The sequence below is a fragment of the Otolemur garnettii genome, unplaced genomic scaffold, assembly GCF_000181295.1.
Source record: "Otolemur garnettii isolate 467f Iridium unplaced genomic scaffold, OtoGar3 scaffold00042, whole genome shotgun sequence".
Lineage (NCBI taxonomy): Eukaryota > Metazoa > Chordata > Mammalia > Primates > Galagidae > Otolemur > Otolemur garnettii.
This window is the reverse complement of record NW_003852437.1, coordinates 6,777,024-6,792,865: the sequence shown is the minus strand read 5'-3', so window position 1 is coordinate 6,792,865 and position 15,842 is coordinate 6,777,024.

Below are 15,842 nucleotides of genomic sequence, written 5' to 3'. Positions count from 1 at the left end.
TTTCAAGGCAGTGGAAGAAGAGGAAGGTGCAGATGAAGACCTCTCTGGAGGATGGTCCCACAGGGGATAACTGAAGATGAAAGGGGACAAGAAACGTGTCAGGGAATGGACAGGTACTTTCCAGGAGGTTGGAGGGTGGTTAGGCTCCTGATACAGCATCAATGCTAGAAACAAGGCTGTGAATGGAGCCAGTTAGTATGTTAAGAATATCTAGGGAGAAAGAGAAGTAAATCTGTTGTGCCAAAGAAAATTCTCTCTGGGCAGAGCAGGGACTGACACAGGTAGGGATAGCTTACACTGGACTTGATTTACTCAACTGAAATTGATCTACCTCAATTTCATTGTCTTCTGGAACACCCATTTCTATCTCCCAAGGGACAAGCTCTCTGAGAATCAGTAGATTATAGGAACCTAGTCCTAGAATTTCTCTTATCCTGTTACTGGCCTTTTGCTCCTCTGGTACAAATCATTTATTCAACTGTCTCTCTTTTGTCTTTTGACATTCAAGCCTTGAGTATTTCTACCAGGGAAAGTTCTCCCAGGATGCAGATCATAAAATCTCAGCTACTGAATTGAAAAAGTACCTTGAACCAGAGGAAAAACATTTAAAAATGATGAGAGGATACAGATATGAATCATTTGGGGAAAGAAAGGAAAATTTGGAGAATTAAAAGAAAAAAAGAATAGAAAATTGTATAGAAACCATCTTACACCTTCTCTAATGGGTTTAGAGAAGACATAATTACACCTTTAGATATGACAGTGAATTAGACTATTTCTTAGATCTGACAGTGAATTAGACTATTTCTTCTATTAGACTGTTTCTTAACTGTAAGTTTGAATCACCTTATTAATTCCTATTAGACTTACGATTGAATTTAAATGTGAAGTAATACATAGCATTGCTTATTTGGGTGGATTCTTTAGTTCATTGTAAATGAATTTAAAAAGCAGGGAAAATTTTGTTTTAAATATATTATGATTTTCCTAACCCTTAGTTAGCAAAAGCAAACCCTATGTACAAAAGAGTTGGTGGATAGTTTGTCAGGACTCCAATTAGAGCCTTAAAATTTCACCCTTTCCTAATTTTTCCCTCAAGTTGAAGAAAGAAAGCACTACAGCTGCATCTGCTGCGGACCTTCTTCCTTGCATTTTTAATTGTTCTCCAGACTTGAAGGTCTCCATGGAGAAAGAGAAAATTGACCTGCTGCCCAGACAAACACAAAATGCTCCTCTGCTTGTCTCCTTGGCAGGCTATTTTCATTTTCAGTGCTGTTGACAATTTCTGCCAACTATTTCCCCGATAAATTACCCTCCAGTAAACCAGCTATAGTACCCACCTTTGGCTATATCCAATGTTGGTTTTTTTCCAGGGCTGGGTTTGAATCCGCCACCTCCAGCATATGGTGCCAGCGCCCTACTCCTTTGAGCCACAGGCGCTGCCCATATCCAATGTTCTTAATCCCTAAATTGACAGTACTTTGCTTTCCCAAGAGCTCCCTAGGCAGGGGCCACCCTAATCAGAATTGGTGATCATTCATACTGTGTAAGTTCACTTGACATACATTTTCCAGTCCCAAGACTCTTCTCCAAAGGGTCAGGGTCAACTCCATAACAGCACCAATGACAAAGTTCCTTCATTTTTCTTTCAAGAGCATCTGCTTACACGCCCTGTTTCCTCTACCCATCTCCCTCCCTTAGCAGCTGAAATTTACGTTCTCTCCTCCCATCACCATTATGGCCACTACCGCCCCTACAGCTGTTTGGAAATATGTGGTTTAAATCTACATGATCTCCATTCTTTACTTCAAGACATGTAGTATTTTCTGGTAACTATATTAATGACCAGATAAGTATATTAAAATGAGATGCCAACTCAATTTTCCAACAAATATGTATTGAATGCTTTCCATGTTTTAGACATTATGTTGAAAAGCACTAAATGGTGAAAATACCCATGTCTGTAATTGAGTAAAAAATATTTATCTTTTTGTCAGTAATGTGGGATCAAAGAGCTTTAACTAGGTGTTATTATCTATATTAAATGTTAAGATTTGCTAAAATTGGTTAAAATGAACAGACATCACTTGCTTTGAAACGTGATACATTACTCTCCCTAGTTGGAGATAATTTAGTCAATAATGAATGTATTATAGTGTATATATTTGTGTATTAATTAGAGTTAATATTTTCTCTTTTCCTAGGTAATTAGAACACTTTATGTATTAATTTAAGGAAATATGAACATCTTAAAAAGAATAATAATTCTAAGATAAGCTCATCTACTAAAATTATCCACAAGAAGTACTTCTTTATAAATATTATCTCTAATACCTATGAGGTTTTTCTAAATATTATAAATAAGGTATTTGCTCTCTGGCTTAGAAAATTTCTAGTATCATAAAAAGTAAATAAACCTCATTTTATCTGTGCAAATTAGTATCCCTTATTTCTCTATGAAGAGGTGAGGGGAAAAAATAAAGCATGAGCATGAGCAGCATTCAAAAGTGAAAAAAAAAAAATATCCCATCGTCTTCCCTTCCTTTCCAACTAATGCCTTCACCTGAATTCCTAAGTTCCAAAGTGAGACATCTTTTCTTGTTCTCTCCCAAGATCAGTGACATATGCCATCCAATACCACATCTTACCACATCCCTCAATTAACTAAATTATGAGCCACACATACATTTAAGGCAAAATTCCAGGAATCACAAGAGAATAGTTTTAATTTTTTTTTTTAACTAACCTACCACTAAGAATTTTATAGCTCCTGGTTATGTCTTCTTATTTTGTGGGTAGATAATTACAAAAATTATCACTTTGCTTCTGCTGAAAGCTAACTGATACCTTAATACACGTGAGTGAAGATTTTGTAATTGTCACTATTTTAAAGGGTGATAATTTAAGAAGTTATCCAAAGGGTTTATATACTCCCATAAATTGGCAAGATGTGATACTTGCACACACTTGAAGATGAATACAGAGGTTGCCACGGCAACACTAAAATTTGATGAACTACTCAAAAACCTTAAGTGTTCTTGTGAATCCCAGGAATGCTTGCTGGCCTTACTGATCACCTGGTCGGAGTATTGCAAGGAAAGTGCAATCATGTATTCAGCCTTGCCTTTGGTTCTCCGGGCTTATAGTTCTCAGGGCACTTCTGCTTCTTTTGACCAACTAAGGCTTTGCTTCACTCCCTTCAGCATAATCACTTTAAATATCTGGAAATGAGTATGAGTCAGTCAATTTCAAGACGGATTTTTAAGCCAGGAGTTCAAGGTTGTAGTGAGGTGTGATGATGTCATGCACTCTAGTGTACATGACAGACTAAGACCCTGCCTCCAAAAAAAAAAAAAAAATTTAACTTGGGCAACTTTTAAAAAAGTATACATCAATTTTGATCACAAATGCAGTGTAATCTGGAATGTATTAGAAAGAGAAATTGATTCCAAAAGTTACTTTAATTCAAAAAGAGGTTGGCTTCCCCTACCCCTCGATAATAGGGAGAAACAGATAAAAGGAACTATTTCAGAGGCCATCACATTCTGTTTTCTGAGCTATGGCCAAAAAGATAGTAATTGTTGATCTTACATCTAAGTGAATGCATATCTGTAAATGAATGTGAATGGTCCTGAAAAGCAAAGATCTAACTTCCTTTTCTCTGAAACACAAGGAAAGAGTAAAATGCTTCCTAGAGATTCAATTATCATGTCAATGCATTTTATGCACCTTATCCAATAATTTTTACTTGTTTCTAGGACAAAATTTTAGGATACTTTTTAGAGCTTTTAAGATATTGATCATATTGTACTTTCTCATCAAATTGTTTTTCAAAATACCTCTAAGGCAATTGAGTGTTTACTAAGTAACACTGACACAGTTTTATCTGTCTTTAGAAAACATAAAATTAAACAGGATGTCCAGAAATATTTACTCCAACACCTGTTGCAGTGTACAATGCACTATTCTAAACTATACTTATTTTACTGCATTGCACAGTACCTGATAATTTTTTGGAGAAGGAAAGAGACAGCATTTAGGCGAAGTGGGAAATGTGAGGAAGGGAAACATGGGCAAAAATGAGGAAGAACAGCAATTGAGAAACATCTGGGAACACAGTAATGGGCAGGGGAAGTGTGGGCCTGGGTGAGAATTCCTGGAAATGAGTATGAGGAGGTAGGTTTCCGTCATGTTGTGAAAGGCACTGAATGTTGTAAAAAGAAGTATGACATAATTATATTTGTAACTTTGATATTAATGTGGAAATGGATTGAAATGGAGAAGATCAGAGTGTGAGTGACCAAGAAAAGAAAGTGAGTAAGGACAAAGACAACAGGATGCAGAGAAGGAAGCCTGATAGTTACGTTGGTAAACACTGACATGTCCAGTGGCTTACAGGGGATTTTCAAGCCAGCTGCATTTCAAAACAGTGCCTTATTTCATGTGCTTCTAGACTCTTCTCAAGCACTACTATACTACCCTATTCATAGATGAGAAGACTAAGTACTGAAAGGTTCAAGAACTTTTCTCAAAGTCACACAACATACAAATTGATTTTAAATCAAGTCTGTCTGATTCCAGAGGCACATCCTCTGAATGACTGTGACAATGCAGAAGAGGAAAGTGCGCTAATGGTTTTCTTAGCAGCAAATCTGTCCTCTCTTTCTCTACTTTCTATAAACAGGACCACTTTCATTAAAGTAGAAAAAGTAATGAGTCCTTTGCAGTGCTTTTAATTAACTTCAAGGGACAATAAAGAAATCGCAGTGCAATAAAATGGAGATTCATTAACAAGTATGATATTACACTATTTTAGAATCTGAGAAAGATTCATGGGGTATAACATTTCTTTCTAATTGTATCTTCTCATCCCCAGTACCTAGGACAGTGGACCAGGTGGACACACAATATATTGTTAATACAGAGGCTTAGAAATCAACTATGCCAGTCTCTTCCTTTTATAAATGAGTAGCCTGAGATTCAGCTTAGTCCTCCTGTGACTTGGTAAAGCAGGGTATAAAAACCTCATCTCTGATTTCAGTGAATCCATATAATTTTATAATTAATTTATTTTAATAGAATACTTAGAGGACTAGCACAGAGAACCAATATTATAAGTATGTATTTGTATGTATAAGAATTAAATTAGAAAAGTATAATTAAAATATACTGTATAATAAGTTTATAAAGATCATTTAGTTGACAGTAATAAGAGATTTGCTGGATGTTAAAATATCCAAAAGCTGACATTATGCAGAACAACTTAATAAGTTTACATATACTTCTTATAATATATAATATTTGACACATGTTTACTGAAACATTATGACTTAATTTAGCTTTTTATGGCCATGTATTTATATTAAAATTTACACCCTTGAAAATGGAAAAATAAAATGATTTCTGCTGGAGTCCTGCCCCAGACAGGACCTGTGGAACTGGCAACAATCAACTGAAGATAAGTAAGGTTAAAACTGGTGAGAGATAAAGAGACAGGACACACAGAATAAAATTTTCAAAGGTGGGAAACCCCGGGATCCACCACTAGTGTGTGGGATTCCAGCAAGTGGCTCTGAGTGTTCCACTCACCTTTTATTAAAGGCTATTGTCTCATTTAACTCAGAGGGTAAACTGAGGAAGGGGACAAAAAATCAGCAGTTTCTCTGAGTAAGCATGTTAGTTCTTATTCTATCTGTAATCATTAATTTTAAGGGTCTGAGCAGCCTTGATAGATCTAAAACCTGAAACTTGTGTGTGAGCAGCCTCCTGTCAGTGGTCACACAAGCAGATTCCTTAGGCGAGGTTAATCCCTTTAGTTCTCCGTGGAGCTGATGTCCTGGGGGCAAGAGTTTCCTCTGAAGAATCAGCAGAACAGAAGAATTTTCCTCTGATTTCCACCCAGAGGCAACTTCTTCTACTGATTAGGGAACAAGCCTCTTTTCCCATATCTCAGGGCTGGAGCTGTTCTCTTGATCTCCACCCTGGCCTATAATACAAATCCCCACAATGGGCATTTGCTTTGACTCCTGACTGGGCAGTGGGCGGCCTGGTTGATGTTCCTCCCCAGGCCTTATGCGTAGCTTCCTCTATGGCCAGTCTCTTCTTCAGAGTGTTTATAGACTCAGCAGGGGTGTTTGCAAACTGTATCCCTTTACAGATCAGACTCCTAGCAAAGCAGGAACTGCTCAGATAAGTAATTTAGCTGCTGGTTTAAAAGTAAACTAGCTAAACTGTTTTTATTCCACCTTGTTCAGCTTATTTCTCTGTTTTTCTCTTTTTCTGGGGGTGTTTTGCCCTTGCCCAATGGGGTCTTCAGTCCCCATTTTCCTGCAACTTCTCACTATCTGATCCAGTGACCTATGTTGTCATTATCACATTCTTAAAGATACCTTCTTGCCCCATTGGGTCATGTTGAGAACTACCAATAACAGGAAGAAAAATTTGGTATTGTTTATTTGAGAAATAAAGGTTTCCTCTTAGAAAAATATGTTTACTCAAAAACCAATTTAAAAGCACCAGTCAACATAGTATAAATATTTTGCTTTCACATCAATTTCAAAGATAAAAGATATCAGCATGTTCTTTACATAGGAAATATGCTAGTAAGACACCTTTTGCTATAATTTTTATACATTTGCCATCTACCATAGTTCATAGTTGGGACCAACCAAAGAAGCCTCACTTTTTTCCTGTAAAACTCCAAAAATAGTGTTCTAGATGTGTAAGTCTAAGCCCCAGCAATGGGTGGGTTTGTATTAGGACTAGAAGTAAGGTTTGCAGATCAGTCGATTTCTGATACTACATGTTATCAGGTTCCAAAGCGTTAAATTCCCAAACCAGTACAAATGAGGTTTCTTCTCCATTACAGCAGAGGGCACTGTATGTATGTTTTGATGCCGGTTTATTTTCTGGCTACGTGCCATTAAAGCAATGCAGTCAAAGTGTGGACCCCAGACTGGCTGCCAACTGCAAACTACTTGTTAACACATTGATACTAGAACAGGAGCTGCAGCTGGTCTATAACTTTGTTACTTCGCGTACAACTTAGTTCAGCAGGCATTGTGTGTGCTGAGAGAGGGGCATGGCTTTCTCTATGCAGAGAGTAGCAGTACCTGGAGTTTCATTCTGGAGCAAGTCATTCTTCTTAGGCTGGGACTTCAGAGAACTCCTTTCTGATGCAGCCCTTCTCAGTCTGATGGAGGTGGTACTGATGCTAGAAAGCAAATGGAGGACCCAGAAGAAATTTGAAATATCTCATTTCCTTGACTAAATTGTATATGGCATTACAACCAACCTAAGCTAAGCTATTGTACCTGGTGGTCTTGAAAACAAAAAAATATATACAATTTTAGTTTTCCTGTGACTAAAGTTAATATTTGGCTCTTTAAAATTGAAGTTGCTTTCCACTGCTTTCTACTTGTTTCATCAATATTCATATTAAGAATTGAAAATTCAGGACGTTCCATAGCAGATGTTTCGAGGGGTTGAATATGACTCCATATTCATGATTTTCAAGGCTAGAATTAACCTTTAAATTGTGTAATTTTTTAAAAAGAACATTTTGTTTTCACATTTTTTGGTGGATTTTACCTTTGATGAAAATCAAGTTTTTGTTTCTTCATCTGAGCAAAATATTTTTTTAATGTTCCTCAGTGTTCTAGATCATCTTCCTAATGCTAACTAGTTACAGTACAATAAAGAGGCAAGGTTTTAATGACCCTTGAAAAATAAATTAGATGTACTTGGCCACTTCTTGAGTCTCAAACATATTTATTTTTGTTTCCATTTTTCTTTTCAAAAACCAATTTAAAAGCACCAGTCAACATAGTATAAATATTTTGCTTTCACATCAATTTCAAAGATAAAAGGGGTAGTTTAATGGAGTGTGAGAAATAGCATCAGTTTTATAAAGGCTTTTATTATCAGTGCAAAAGCTTTTAAGGACATTCCCTTATAAAAAGAAAACGATATAAGGAAAAATTTAGACCCAATATTGTTTCTATTGTTTGAAGACTATTTGGTGGGCACACTATTCTAGATTAATAAACCATCTTAAGGGGCTATAAAATTGGATGAGAATATTAGTACCATTTTAGGACTTAGCAAGAGTATTATGGAGTTACAAACTTCTTAACAGTTTATTGTTATGTAGGTAAAACTAGTTTCTTCAACAAGGCATGAAAAAAATTACAAGATTTTTTCTTCTAAGTTCCCTCATCCTTTCAATCAGATGTTTAATGACATGAAAACACAGTGTTTTACTAATCAGAGAATGATATATGCCGTCTCCTAAAAATGCAACTTATTTGAAATAGTAGTTCCTATAGTTGGTTTCAGACTTTTCAGAAAATGAGTTACACTGATTCTGGAAAACTCTTAAGATCAACTAAATAATCAAATACTCATTTGAGCACATTTTACACAATGACTATGAAAAGTACTATAAAAGTCATTGGCCAGAGCATCTGCTAATTATAGAAATTAGCAATATCTGTTTAAAGATAACAAAGTTGGTGAAAAATGCCTGCAATTTTAATTCCTCCAATTAAATAGAAAATAACTTTGTCTGTTGCGCATGTTGTTTTGAGATCTTAAAAAAAAAAAATTAAGATGATCTTTTACTTGATCAAAATAACGGTTTTGATGATTTCACACATAGATATAAGTGGTCCTACTTACACAATTTTTTTAAATGTATAATGTTTAAAAAGACCAATAATGAGCACCCCAAGAGGCAAGTTTATACTGCTTTCTTTAATGTTTACAAAGTCTTATTTACCAATTTTTACCTTCATAGATTATGCTTTTTGTGTCAAATATAAGACCATTTTGCCAAATTCTAGATTCTGGATATTTTCTTCTATGTTTGCTTTAAAATTAATATCATTTTACATTTAAGTCCATTTTGAACCAACTTTTGTATAAGATGTATGATTTACGCCAGGGTTCATTCCTTTTGCCCCTGGATAGTCAGTTGGTCCTGCCCTATTTTTCAACACACTGTCTTTCCTCATTGAATTACTTTTGCACCTTTGTCAAAAAAATAGTTAAATATTTATGGCCTATTGTGTACTCTCTGTTATGTTCCATGGATCTATGTGTTTATTTTCATAAGGTCTTAATTGGTGTAGCAATATAATATGGCTTAATATTAGGTAGAGTGATTCCTTGAGTTTATGCTTCTTTGTATGGATTGTTTTTGGCTACTCTAGGACCTGAATCTTTTGTTATCAATATCAGAATAAGTTTATCTAAGTCTACAGAAACCCTTGTGGGAGTTTTGATAGTAATCATATTAAAACTATACCTAAGTGTGGGAGAATAGACATCTTTACTATGAAGCCTCTTTCAGTCTGTGAACACAGTCTACACAGTCTATCACTCCATTTATTTAGATCGCTGGGATTTTTTCAACATTAGTGATTTTATTCATGCAGACCCTGTGCATGTTTTGTTAAATGTATGCCTCAATTCAATTTACTGACTAATAGGAACTCACTCTTCACTTACTGTCCTGGTCCTTCTTCCATTTTCAGTTACATATTTCTTAATGATACCATTTCATAATCTGTTTGGTAGCTTAAGATACTACTTGTTCCTGAGATGTTCTCTCCTTTGTGCTAACAAATCAGTTCTTCACAATATGTTGTTCTCAAAAGTTTTAAATGTGCTAGGATCAGCTGCAAGAGATGTTTTCTAAATTCGTGTTTTGATAACCTGAATGATCTTGAACAGCTAAGTTTGCCAAACATAGTCATATAGTAGTAATAGTTTAAAGAATTAAGTAAATAAGTTACCTATGTTTTATGCATAAGATAAAACATAAATATATAAAAATCATAAATCACACAGAATAATACACATGAAGTCATTTATCTTACAGATCTAATGTTTCCTTACTTCAGACAAATAATAAAAGATGATGCAAACTTGAATATTGCTTCTGAATACAAGCGATTTCAGCTAAGTCTCTTCAAAGACTTAAATTTATATATGCATGCTCAGTGTTTGTACTGGCTTCACCAATTATATTTTTGTCTTCCCACTATACATCAATTCTCAACATCATAGGGACATGACATCCTAGACCATCTAGCTTCTTCCACTGGTATTTACTTTCATTTCAGTAGTATACTTCTGCCTCCTGTCCTATAAACTAGAAATAATTGACTTACCTTTATATTTGGAAAATCCTGATCATTTAAAGCAGTTTATTCCTCATTTTCTTCACATTTCTAAAGTCTTCTTTTCTTTTTATAAATATAAGAAGTCAATAAAAAGCCTGTTTCATTGGCCTCCTGAGTTTGAGCTTCTTTCATTTGCACTTATTCCAAATATTAGTACTGGTTGTTAAACTTCTAAAATTTGATGTGACTATTTTATTATACTATGGTAACTTTAGGAGTTCTGATGTTATTACCACTTATTCATTGATGGCCTACCATGGGCTCTATAGTTTGTACAAAATAAGTATATAGAGGGACATTCAAATGGCTTTCTAGAGGCATCTGGTACTCTGCCTCCTCCACAAAGAGGAAAGAAAATAGATAATTATGCTTCAATAGATCACCTAAAAGACAGCACTGGAATTCAACAGAGAAGTAACAGAAAACACTTAAAACAAGGAAGGAGAAGAATGCAAGGTAGCATTGGAGCCTGAAGACGCCCTCCCAGTGTAGGGAAACACTAGATGAGTGATACTCATTAGTCCCAATTCCCACCAGGAACACCTTCAACCCCCACAGAGAGAAAGCAGGTCCCAATAGGAATAGGGAGCTGCCAGGAGTCCATTACTGCAGAGAGGAATTTAAAGCTGGTCTCACACACTCACTGAGCCCTAAGTAGTTGTAGCAAGGCACCATTTTGAAAGCCGACACCATTTCAAGAGTCACGCCCACACTAGCTTGCATCCTGCCTGGTAGTCAGAGATAATCTCTTGTATTTCTGTATTATCTATTGTTATGTCTCCTTTTTCATTTTTCATTAAGGTTACTAGAGATTTTACTTTTCCATTTCTAATTGATCTGGCCAAAAGTTTTACTAATTTTGTGTATATTTTCAAAGAACCAACTTTTTGATTCATTGATTTTCTGAATGATTCTTTTGTTTTCAATTTAATTTATTTTTATTTAATTTTGGTTATTTCTCTTCTTCTTCTAGGTTTGGGATTAGATTGCTCTTCCTCTCCCATTTCTTTGAGATGCTTTATTAGGTTATTGATATGCTTTCTTTCTGTTTTTCAGATGTAGGCATCTAATAAGATGAATTTCCCTCTTGGAACTGCTTTTAGGATACACCACAGGTTTGAGTAGCTTGTGGTTTCATCATGTTATGTCCAAGGAATTAAATAACTTCCTCTTTTATGCCCTCCTTGACACAACTATCATCCAGCATTAGATTGTTTTCATGTCTTTGTGTGGGGATAAAATTTTTTTTTTGGAGTTGAGTTCCCTTTATTGGTTTGTGATCTGAAAAGATATAAGGCATAATTTCAATTCCTTTAATTTTGTTGAGGTTTGACTTGTATCCTAGGATATAATCTATTTTAGAGAATGTTCCATGGGCTAACAAGAAGAATGGCATGCTCTATATATGTCTATTAAGCCCATTTTTTCTTTCTTTTTTTTTTTTTTTTTTTTTTGACCAGGGCTGGGTTGACCACCTCTGGATGTGGGGCTGGCACCTTACTCCTTTAAGCCACAGGTGCCACCCAAGCCCATTTTTTCTAGGGTCACATTTAAGTACCTTGTTTGTTTAGTTTCTATTTAAAGCATCTGTCCAGTTCTGTAAGAGGGGTGTTAAAGTCCCCAGCTATTATGGTGCTGTAGAATACCATATTGTTCAGATCAATTAAGGTCCATTTCATAAAACTGGGAGCATTTAACTTCAGTTCATAAATATTTAGAATTGAAATGTCCTCTCATTGTACTGTTCCCTTGACCAGTATAAAGTGACTGGAAAAATCCTTATAGATATCAGCCTCAGCAAAGAAATTATAAAGAAGACCCTAAAAAGCAATCACAGCAACAACAAAATAAATAAATGGGAATCTATTCAATTAAAAATATCTGCACATAATCAAAAAAGAAATGGGGGAAAATATTTGCAAACTATATATCTGATAAAAGATTGATAACCAGAATCTACAAAGAACTCAAGCATATAGCAAGAAACAACCACACATGCCCATTAAAAAATGGGCAAAAGGCTCAACATGGTGACTCATGCTTGTAATCCTAGCACTCTAGGAGAGTAAGATGCATTGCTTGAGCTCAGCAATTCAGGACCAGCCTGAGCAAGAGGGAGACCCTTCTATAAAAATATCAAGGCATTATGGTGGACGCCTGTAATCCCAGCTTCTCGAGAGGCTGAGACAAAAGGATCATTAGAACCCAAGGGTTTGAGGTTGCTGTTAAGCTATGATGCCATGGCACTCTACCAACAGTGACAAAGTGAGACTCTGTCTCAAAAAATGGGCAAAAGACATGAATAGAAACTTTTCAAATGTAAGTATATTTATGGCCAAAAATCTCATGAAAAAATGCTAAACATTTCTAATCAACAGGAAAATGCAAATCAAAACCACAATGAGATATCACCTAACTCTAATGAGAATGGTTCATATTAAAAAGTCTTAAAAAAGAGATGCAGGCATGGATGTGGAGAGAAAGGAAATCTTATACATTGCTGATGGGACTATAAACTAATGGAACCTCTAAGGAAATTATAGGGAAATACCTCAAAGAACTTAAAGTAGACTTACCATTTGATCCAGCAATCCCACTGCTAGGTATATACCCAAAAGAAAAAAGGTCTGTTTATAAAAAGGACACCTGGACATGAATATCTGTAGCAGCACAATTCATAATCACAAAGACATGGATGCAACAGAAGTGCTCACCAATACATGAATGGATTAACAAAATGTATTGTATGCATGCTATGGACTACCAGTGTGCCACAAAAATAAATAAATAAATAAATAATGGTGATCTGGTATCTTTTTGGACAAACTGGAGGGAACTAGAAACCATTCCTTTAAGCAAAAGCTCAAAAAATGGAGAAACAAACACATGTACTCAATACCACATTGAAACTAATGGGCCAACACTTAAATGCACATATGAAAGTAAATCCCAATGAAAACCAAGCTCCAAGAGTGGAAGGGAGGAGATAGGTAAGGTAAGTGTACATCTATTGGGTACAGTGCACACTAGACTCCATCTGTACAAAAACAGAGTATATAAGCAACGCATGTGTACCTCCTTATATTCTAAAGTTTAAAAAGAAAATTAGGGGCAGTGCCTGTGGCTCAAAGGAGTAGGCACAGACCCCATATGTCAGAGGTGGGAGTTTCAAACCCAGCCCTGGCCAAAACTGCAAAAAAAATTAAAATTAAAAATAAAATAAAAAGAAAATTAAAAAAGAACAGTGGCTTACCCTAAAATAATCACCAAAGCTTACAAAAACTATACACTAAAAAACTGGAAAACCTAGAGGACATGGAATAATTTCCTGGTAAGCTTACATACAACCTAATAAGACTGAATCAGAAAGAAATAGGAAACCTGAACTCACCAGCAACAAGTACTAAGATTGAACCAGTAATATAAAATCTCCCAACAAAGGACAGTCCAGAACTGAATGGGCTTCAATGCCCTGCCAAACTTTCAAAGAATTAATACCAATTGTGCTCAAACTATTTCAAAAATTGAAAAGAAAGATATACTCCATAACTTGTTTTATAAGACCAGCAGAGATCAAAACCAAACAAGAACACAACAAACAAAGGAAGCTATACGGCAATATTTCTGATGAATACAGATGCAAAAATCCTCAATTGAATACCAGTAAGCCAAATCCAATAGCATATCAAAAATAATACCCCATGATGAAGTAAGATTTATTCCAGGGATACAAGTATAGTTTAACATATGCAAATCAATATATATAACATATTACATCAACAGAATGAAGGAAAAATATCATATGATCATCTCAAAAGATGCAGAAAAAACATTCAATGAAAGTTAGCATCGTTTCATGATAAAAACTCTCAACACACTGAGCATTGAAAGAAATATCTCAAGACAATCAAAGCAATATGTGAAAAACTCACAGCTAACATCATACTGATTGGGGGAAAGCTGAAAGCCTTTTCACCAAGAACTGTGATAAGACAAAGATGCCGACTTTGATCATTCCTATTCAGCACAGTACTGAAGTTCTAGTTAGAGTAATCATGCAAGAGAAAGAAATAAAGAAAGTGCATTCAAATTGAAAAAGAGGAAGTCAAGTTGTTCCTCTTTGATGATGAGATGATCATTTGTCAAGAAAACCTAAAGACTCTATAAAAAAATCTCTTGGATACTATAAGTTCAGTAAAGTTGCAGGATATTAAATCAACCAAAGTCAGTAGCTCATCTATACAAATGAAGAAATAGTCAACAAAGAAATCAAAAAGGCAATCCTTTTTACATTATCTAAAAAAAGAAAAGAAAATACCTAAGGATAAATTTAATAAAGGAGATGAAAGACTTCTACAAAGAAAAATACAGGTCACTAATGAAAGAAAATGAATAGGGTACAAATAGACATTCCATGTTCATAGATTAGAGGAATTAATAACATTTAAAAAACCATACAGCCCAAACAATCTGTAGATTCAATGTAACCCCTATCAAAATAGCAATGTAATTTTTCACAAAAATAGAAAAAGTAATGCTAAAATTTATACTGAACTACAAAAGATCCCCAAAAGCCAAACAATCCTAAGTAAACAACAAACCCAGAAGCATCATACTGTCTGGTTTCAAAGTATCTCAGAAGGCTATCATAAGCAAAATAGTATGATATTGCCATAAAAACAGACACATAGACCATTGGGACAGAATAGAAAACCCAGAAATAAACCTACAAATTTACAGTCAACTGATTTTCAACAAAGGTACCAAAAACGTATGTTTGGGAAAGGACACCTCTTCAATAAATGGTGCTGGGAAAGTTGGATTGCTATGTGCAGAAGAATGGAATTAGACCCCTATCTTTCACCATATGCAAAAATCTACTCTAAATGGATTAAGAACTTAAACATAAGAACCAAAACTATAAAACTACTAGAAAAAAACACATAGGAGAATTACTTCAGGTCATTAACAAAGATTTCATACTCAGACCTTGAAAACACAGGCAACAAAAACCAAAATAGACAAATAAGACTACATTAAACTAAAACCTTCTGCATAGCAAAAGAAACACTCAACAGAGGCAAGAGACAACCTATTAAATGAAAGAAAATATTTGTGGCTACACACAGTGGCTCATGCCTGTAATCCTAGCACTCTGGGAGACTGAGGGAGAGGATCCCTTGAGCTCAGGAGTTTGAGACCAGCCTGAGGAAGAGTAAGACTCCATCTCTACTAAACATAGGGAAAAAATAGCTGGGTATTCTGGTGGGTATTCTGGGTATTCTGCCTGTAGTCCCAGCTACTCAGGAGGCTGAGGTACGAGAATCACTTGAGTCCAGGAGTCTGAGGTTGCTGGGAACTAGAGTGATGCCACGGCACTCTAGCCTAGGCAGCAGAGTGAGACTCTGTCTCAAATAAAAAGAAAGGGGGCAGGGGGGAGAGAGAGAAAACCTTTACACACTACTCATATGACAATGAACCAATGTCCAGAATATGCAAGGAACACAAACAACTCAACAGTAAGAAAAAGATCATCCCACTTAAAAGTGGCCAAAATAGGTGAATAGACCTTTCTCAAACAAAGACATACAAGTAGCAGCAAATATATGGAAAAAATAGTCAATATAAATAATCATCACAGAAATCCAAATCAAA